The sequence below is a fragment of the Tursiops truncatus genome, chromosome 4 (genome assembly GCF_011762595.2).
Source record: "Tursiops truncatus isolate mTurTru1 chromosome 4, mTurTru1.mat.Y, whole genome shotgun sequence".
Lineage (NCBI taxonomy): Eukaryota > Metazoa > Chordata > Mammalia > Artiodactyla > Delphinidae > Tursiops > Tursiops truncatus.
Window position 1 is genome coordinate 133522010 of NC_047037.1, and position 8370 is coordinate 133530379.

The 8370-nt window shown below is 39.2% G+C and overlaps 1 pseudogene; it reads left to right on the forward strand.

Annotated features, from left to right (window-relative positions):
- Positions 1–7079: 7079 nt before the first annotated feature.
- Positions 7080–7769, forward strand: LOC101334528 (ubiquitin-conjugating enzyme E2 G1 pseudogene; annotated as a pseudogene).
- Positions 7770–8370: the final 601 nt, after the last annotated feature.

Below are 8370 nucleotides of genomic sequence, written 5' to 3' on the forward strand. Positions count from 1 at the left end.
TACCAGGCATCTCACAAGAGTTTCAGGGCTGATCTCCTGGCCCAGTCCCACCCTCTTCATCCATCCTTGCATGGTCCACTTCACCACTCTTCATTTTCTGCCTCACATGTCAGTAATCAATGACCATGTCGGCTGTCCTCCAGCAGTAAGCTCTACCAAGGGACAGGCTCTACCAAGGGACTTGCCTTTCGGTCATCTACTATGACCAGCAAGGAGCTTGACATGTGGAAAGAGATTCCTAGATATTTCTTGAGTGGAAAACGAGTTGCTCATCTATGCGTGATTTGGGGGACGCCCCTTTCTGGACCAGTCATGGACCAGACCATACCACCTGGTGGTGTCTGAGCATGACAGAGCCTCAGTGAACATTTGCTGAATTGAACTGAATTGAATTGAATTTTGGAGCATGGAAATTTGTACTAGAAAGGTAAATGGGAGGAATAAGTGGGAATGACACTATCTAAATTAAAATCCAGTGCTGTGACAGCAGATCGGACATTTTCTCCTCTGATACTATTCTTAAAATTACAAAATGCTCAAGGTAGCAAAAGCATTGAAAAATTGGTCAAGGGAATTGTCTTTAATGAATGCCGTGATCATTCAGTGTTCTATTTCTCTTGGCAGCAAGAATGAGTAAAAAATAAAATTGGGATGGGCTCTGGGGGAACAGGCTCTGCAGGTAACCAGCTATTCTCTAAACCTGAACTAAAGCACTTGAACTCTCTGTTTCTTGTTTTGCTCATTTGTCACTCCGGGTGATAGGAATACCTGCTCTATCTGACTCATTGCATTGGCATCATAAAGTAAAATAGTTTCTTTAAATCCCTGTGAGACAAGGCAGTAAATTGAAAATAAGAAAGATAGGGAAGAGTGTTTTGAACAAGGCAGCTCAATGAGTTCTTGCTTTGATCCATCCTTTAGCCTGAACACAAAGCCATGACAGATAAGGTATAAAAATAGAAAGCTAAAAAGAGATATCTGGCTCAACAGAGGCAGAAGAAAACTCCTGAAAGCCTCTAACCCAGGGGGCTCTTCGTTTAAAATCAGCAGGGAGTTTGGCTCCTATGGGATAAACCCAAGACACAAACACCCAAGATGGCAGACAAGAACTAAGTACATTGCTTAAGTCAAGAACTGGGATGGGAGCCCCATGGCTTTCCATTGCCTGGAGACCAATATTTTAGAAGAATGAGAGTCTAGGAATGTGGGGCTGGAGACCCAAGCCCCAGCCAAAAACTGAGCCTAGTCACATGCTGGCCTCATGATGGCATGGACATCCCCACAATCACTAAGGGACAGAAATCCCAAACTGCCTTTATAAAATCTGGTCCAGGATGAGATCACAGAGTCCAGGTGAAAGCTATCACAAAATGATCATCAGGGAAAAGCTCATTGGGTGGGGTGGAGGCAGGTGCACAGCAAAACGAAAAGAATAAAAACAAAACCCCACTCAAAATGAGCCTAAAAATCGAAACTCTAAAACATGTGAAGAAATATAATATGAAAGACAGTCAAAAATCCTTAACTCATTTTATGAAGCTAGAACACTCATACCAAACTGGATAAAAAAGGACAAAAAAGGAAAAGCACAAGCCAATATCACTTCTGAAAATAGATGCAGAAATGCTAGATACATGGTATATCTCTCCATCTATTTGTATCATATTTAATTTCTTTCATCAGTGTCTTATAATTTTCTGCATACAGGTCTTTTGTCTCCTTAGGTAGGTTTATTCCTAGATATTTTATTCTTTTTGTTGCAATGGTAAATGGGAGTGTTTTCTTGATTTCACTTTCAGATTTTTCATCATTAGTGTATAGGAATGCAAGAGATCTATGTGCATTAATTTTGTATCCTGTTACTTTACCAAATTCATTCATTAGCTCTAGTAGTTTTCTGGTAGCATCTTTAGGATTCTCTATGTATAGTATCATGTCATCTGCAAACAGTGACAGCTTTACTTCTTCTTTTCCAATTTAGATTCCTTTTATTTCTTTTTCTTCTCTGATTGCTGTGGCTAAAACTTCCAAAACTATGTTGAATAAGAGTGGTGAGAGTGGGCAACCTTGTCCTTTTCCTGATCTTAGTAGAAATGCTTTCAGTTTTTCACCATTGAGGATGATATTGGCTTGTCATATATGGCCTTTATTATGTTGAGGAAATTTCCCTCTATGCCTACTTTCTGGAAGGTTTTTATCACAAATGGGTGTTGAATTTTATCGAAAGCTTTCTCTGCATTTATTGAGATGACCATATGGTTTTTCTCCTTCAATTTGTTAATATGGTGTATCACATTGATTGATTTGCATATATTGAAGAATCCTTGCATTCCTGGAATAAACCCCACTTGGTCATGGTGTATGATCCTCTTAATGTGCTCTTGGATTCTGTTTGCTAGTATTTTGTTGAGTATTTTTGCATCCATGTTCATCAGTGATATTGGCCTGTAGTTTTCTTTCTTTGTGACATCTTTGTCTGGTTTTGGTATCAGGGTGATGGTGGTCTCGTAGAATGAGTTTGGGAATGTTCCTCCCTCTGCTATATTTTGGAAGAGTTTGAGAAGGATAGGTGTTAGCTCTTCTCTAAATGTTTGATAGAATTTGCCTGTGAAGCCATCTGGTCCTGGGCTTTTGTTTGTTGGAAGATTTTTAATCACAGTTTCAATTTCAGTGCTTGTGATTGGTCTGTTCATATTTTCTATTTCTTCCTGATTCAGTCTTGGCAAGTTGTGCATTTCTAAGAATTTGTCCATTTCTTCCAAGTTGTCCATTTTATTGACATAAAGTTGCTTGTAGTAATCTCTCATGATCTTTTGTATTTCTGCAGTGACAGTTGTTACTTCTCATTTTGCATTTCTAATTCTATTGATTTGAGTCTTCTCCCTTTTTTTCTTGATGAGTCTGGCTAATGGTTTATCAATTTTGTTTATCTTCTCAAGGAACCAGCTTTTAGTTTTGTTGATCTTTGTTATCATTTCCTTTATTTCTTTTTCATTTATTTCTGATCTGATCTTTACGATTTCTTTCCTTCTGCTAACTTTGGGGCTTTTTTGTTCTTCTTTCTCTAATTGCTTTAGGTGCAAGATTAGGTTGTTTATTCAAGATGTTTCCTGTTTCTTAAGGTAGGATTGTATTCCTATAAACTTCCCTCTTAGAACTGCTTTTGCTGCATCCCATAGGTTTTGGGTCATCGTGTCTCCATTGTTATTTGTTTCTAGGTATTTTTTTATTTCCTCTTTGATTTCTTCAGTGATCACTTCGTTATTAAGTAGTGTATTGTTTAGCCTCCATGTGTTTGTATATTTTACAGATCTTTTCCTGTAATTGATATCTAGTCTCATGGCGTTGTGGTCAGAAAAGATACTTGATACAATTTCAATTTTCTTAAATTTACCAAGGCTTGATTTGTGACCCAAGATATGATCTATCCTGGAGAATGTTCCATGAGTACTTGAGAAAAATGTGTATTCTGTTGTTTTTGGATGGAATGTCCTATAAGTATCAATTAAGTTCATCTTGTTTAACGTATCATTTAAAGCTTGTGTTTCCTTATTTATTTTCATTTTGGATGATCTGTCCATTGGTGAAAGTGGGATGTTAAAGTCCCCTACTATGAATGTGTTATTGTCGATTTCCCCTTTTATGGCTCTTAGTATTTGCCTTATGTATTGAGGTGCTCCTATGTTGGGTGCATAAATATTTAGAATTGTTATATCTTCTTCTTGGATTGATCCCTTGATCATTATGTAGTGTCCTTCTTTGTCTCTTCTAATAGTCTTTATTTTAAAGTCTATTTTGTCTGATATGAGAATTGCTACTCCAGTTTTCTTTTTGTTTCCATTTGCATGGAATATCTTTTTCCATCCCCTCATTTTCAGTCTGTATGTGTCTCTAGGTCTGAAGTGGTTCTCTTGTAGACAGCATATATATGGGTCTTGTTTTTGTATCCAGCCAGCCAGCCTGTGTCTTTTGGTGGGAGTATTTAATCCATTCACATTTAAAGTAATTATCGATATGCATGTTCCTATTCCCATTTTCTTAATATACCATGTTCTTGGATTGGAAGAGTCAACATTGTGAAAATGACTCTACTACCCAAAGCAATCTACAGATTCAATGCAATCCCTATCAAACTACCACTGGCATTTTTCACAGAACTAGAACAAAAAATTTCACAATTTGTATGGAAGCACAAAAGACCCTGAATAGCCAAAGCAATCTTGAGAACGAAAAATGGAGCTAGAGGAATCAGGCTCCCTGACTTCAGACTATACTACAAAGCTACAGTAATCAAGACAGTATGGTACTGACACAAAAACAGAAATATAGGTCAGAACAGGATAGAAAGCCCAGAGATAAGCCCATGCACATATGGTCACCTTATCTTTGATAAAAGAGGCAGGAATGTACAGTGGAGAAAGGACAGCCTCTTCAATAAGTGGTGCTGGGAAAACTGGACAGGTACATGTAGAAGTATGAGATTAGATCACTCCCTAACACCATACACAAAAGTAAGCTCAAAATGGATTAAAGACCTAAATGTAAGGCCAGAAACTATAAAACTCTTAGAGAAAAACATAGGCAGAACACTCTATGACATAAATCACAGCAAGGTCCTTTTTGACCCACCTCCTAGAGTAATGGAAATAAAAACAAAAATAAACAAATGGGACCTAATGAAACTGCAAAGCTTTTGCACAGCAAAGGAAACCATAAACAAGACCAAAAGACAACCCTCAGAATGGGAGATAGTATTTGCAAATGAAGCAACTGACAAAGGATTAATCTCCAAAATTTACAAGCAGCTCATGCAGCTCAATAACAAAGAAACAAACAACCCAATCCAAAAATGGGCAGAAGACCTAAATAGACATTTCTCCAAAGAAGATATACAGATTGCCAACAAACACGTGAAAGCATGCTCAACATCATTAATCATTAGAGAAATGCAAATCAAAACTACAATGAGATATCATCTCACACCAGTCAGAATGGCTATCATCAAAAAATCTAGAAACAATAAATGCTGGAGAGGGTGTGGAGAAAAGGGAACACTCTTGCACTGCTGGTGGGAATGTGAACTGGTACAGCCACTATGGAGAACAGTATGGAGGTTCCTTAAAAAACTACAAATAGAACTATCATATGACCCAGCAATCCCACTACTGGTCATATACCCTGAGTAAACCATAATTCAAAAAGAGTCATGTACCAAAATGTTCATTGCAGCTCTATTTACAACAGCCCGGAGATGGAAACAACCTAAGTGTCCAGCATCAGATGAATGGATAAAGAAGATGTGGCACATATATACAATTGAATATTACTCAGCCATAAAAAGAAACGAAATTGAGCTATTTGTAATGAGGTGGATGGACCTAGAGTCTGTCATACAGAGTGAAGTAAGTCAGAAAGAGAAAGACAAATACCGTATGCTAACACATATATATCGAATTTAAAAAAAAAAGTCATGAAGAACCTAGGGGTAAGACAGGAATAAAGACACAGACCTACTAGAGAATGGACTTAAGGATATGGGGAGGGGGAAGGGTAAGCTGTGACAAAGTGAGAGAGTGGCATGGACATATATACACTACCAAACGTAAAATAGATAGCTAGTGGGAAGCAGCCACATAGCACAGGGAGATCGGCTTGGTGCTTTGTGACCACCTAGAGGGATGGGATAGGGAGGGTGGGAGGGAGGGAGACCCAAGAGGGAAGAGATATGGGAACATATGTATATGTATAACTGATTCACTTTGTTATAAAGCAGAAACTAACACACCATTGTAAAGCAATTATACTCCAATAAAGACGTAAAAAAAAAAATTCTTTCAATTCAATAATAAAAAGGTAAACACCCCCCCACACACACAAAAAAAAGAAATGCTAGATACAGTATTAGCAAACTGAATCCAGTAATTCTAAAATAAGCACTATATCACAATAGAGGTAGGTTTATCCAGGAATGCCAGGCTGGTTTAACACAGGATAATATGAGAAAATCAGTGGGTGTAATTAACATGTTAGCAGTATTAATATTAATATTATGATGTGATGGTTAATTTTATGTGTCAACTTGACTGGGCCACATGGTGTACAGATAATTGTTCAAACACTATTCTGGGTGTTTCTGTGAGTGTGTTTTGGGATGAGATTAACATTTACATCTTCAGACTGAATAAAACAGATTGCCTTTCCCCAAATTGGGTGGGCTTTACCCAATCAGTTGAAGACCTGAGTAGAACAAAAGACTGACTCTCCCATAAGTAAGAGTAAGTGAGAATACTTCTGCCTGACAGCCTTTGAACTACGATATCAGGTGTTCCTCGTTCTACTGCTCTTGGTTCTTCCATGGCAGCATCTGTCAGAAGAGAGCACAGCATCCATTCCCAGGGCCTGAGATCCACACCTACCAAAAGTAATCTAAGCAGAGGAGAGATTGGTTCCCTTGACTCCTAGAAAACATCCTCCTGCCACTTCAGAGGAAAACTCCTCTCCCAGCACCGTTTATGTTTCTCAGAACCAGCAGAATCACTTCCTGGTGATTTAAGAGTAGGCACTCAAAAAAGGTCTGAAGACTTTAATTCAGAACTTTCCAGCTGCTCTTGGGGCATTATAAAGTGAAATCATACCATGGTTCCAGGCTACCAAACTATGGAGCGACATGGAGATAGGAGCGTTAGTGCAGCGACGTGGAGATAGAAGCGTTTAGTGCAGCTGCAGAGCAATGATCCATGCCTCCTCTGTGCAGAATTGACAGCAGGGAGGGAACAATTGAGTACATAAACGAAGAGAGCAGAGACCCATGTAATATGTGAACTTTTTCATCTGCACAAAAACATCTAGAATATTCTTTAAAATAAAAAAATGCTGCCCTGTGCGCTCCGCGGCGGCATGGGCACCCTCCCCTTCCAGGCGTGAGGCGTTGTGAAGAAAGCAGAAGCGAGCGGACTCCACGGGCAGCGAGGCGCTGCCCCAGCCCAGCCTCCGTCGCCTTCGGCGCTCCTGTCGTGTGGGCCTGGGTTCCTCAGCACACCCAGCTCCAGCAGCCCCAGAGCCTGTCCTCAGTCCTTCGGAAGCCCCGGCACCAGCCCGGGCCCTTGGCGGGGAGGATGACGGAGCTGCAGTCTGCACTGCTACTGCAAAGACAGCTGGCAGAACTCAACAAAAATCCAGTGGAAGGCTTTTCAGCAGGTTGAATAAATGACAACGATCTCTATCGACGGAAAGTCATTATTGGTCCTCCAGATACATTTTATGAAGGCGATGTTTTTCAGGCTCGTCTCACTTTCCCAAAAGATTATCCCCTTAGGCCTCCTAAAATGAAATTCGTTACAGAAATCTGGCACCCAAATGTTGATAAAAATGGTGATGCATGCATTTCTATTCTTCACGAGCCAGGGGAAGATAAATATGGCTATGAAAAGCCAGAGGAACACTGGCTGCCTATTCACACCGTGGAAACCATCATGATTAGTGTCATTTCTATGCTTCCAGATCCTAATGGAGACTCACCTGCTAATGTTGATGCTGCAAAAGAATGGAGGGAAGACAGAAATGGAGAATTCAAAAGGAAGGTTGCCCGCTGTGTAAGAAAAAGCAAGAGACTGCTTTTGAGTGACATTTATTCAACGGCTGTAACTTCACTCATTTCAGGGTCTCCGATTGAGAAACATGGCACTGTTTTTCCTGCACTCTACCCCACCTATTGCTGGACTTCTGTTGTAACAATTTGGCAAACACTGGCTGGAACTGGGCTGCAATAAAACATGTCAGTATCAATGCTGACAGGAGCCTAACAAGTGCCAACTTACAGATGATTATGCATTTTGAATTCTAAAGAACTGTTTTAACCTTCAGGAAGAATTGTAAAGACCTGTACATAGCACAACATGATCCGGAAAATATATATACTGTTCATGTACATCCACAGACACACCTTGTACCCAATAATGCTTTCTTGTAGTAAAATAAGAATCATGTAAATTCTAAAAAGATTTTAGCAGGTTTTCTTTCCCTATTCATTGTTCTTATCAGTTTTAAAAGACTCCTTAAAGCATGTCAGATAAAAAGCAATTAGGATTAAAAGTTTCCATTTAACTTCCTTTAAACTGTTGAGGCTTCATTAAACTCTTTTCACTTACTAAACTTTGTATCTTCTTTGTTTTGACACACTTCCCTTTGCTTTAATCTCCTCTGTCTACCAGGAAGTTTTCAAATCGTTTAGTGCAAATACTGAAACACTCAATAAGCAACTACTTGATTTTTAAAGATGACTTCAGAGGAATGGTTGTCACTAGGTGCTTTGTCCCTTTTGTATTATATTTGCATCCATCTCTTGGATTGGATATTTCAATAACATGTTTT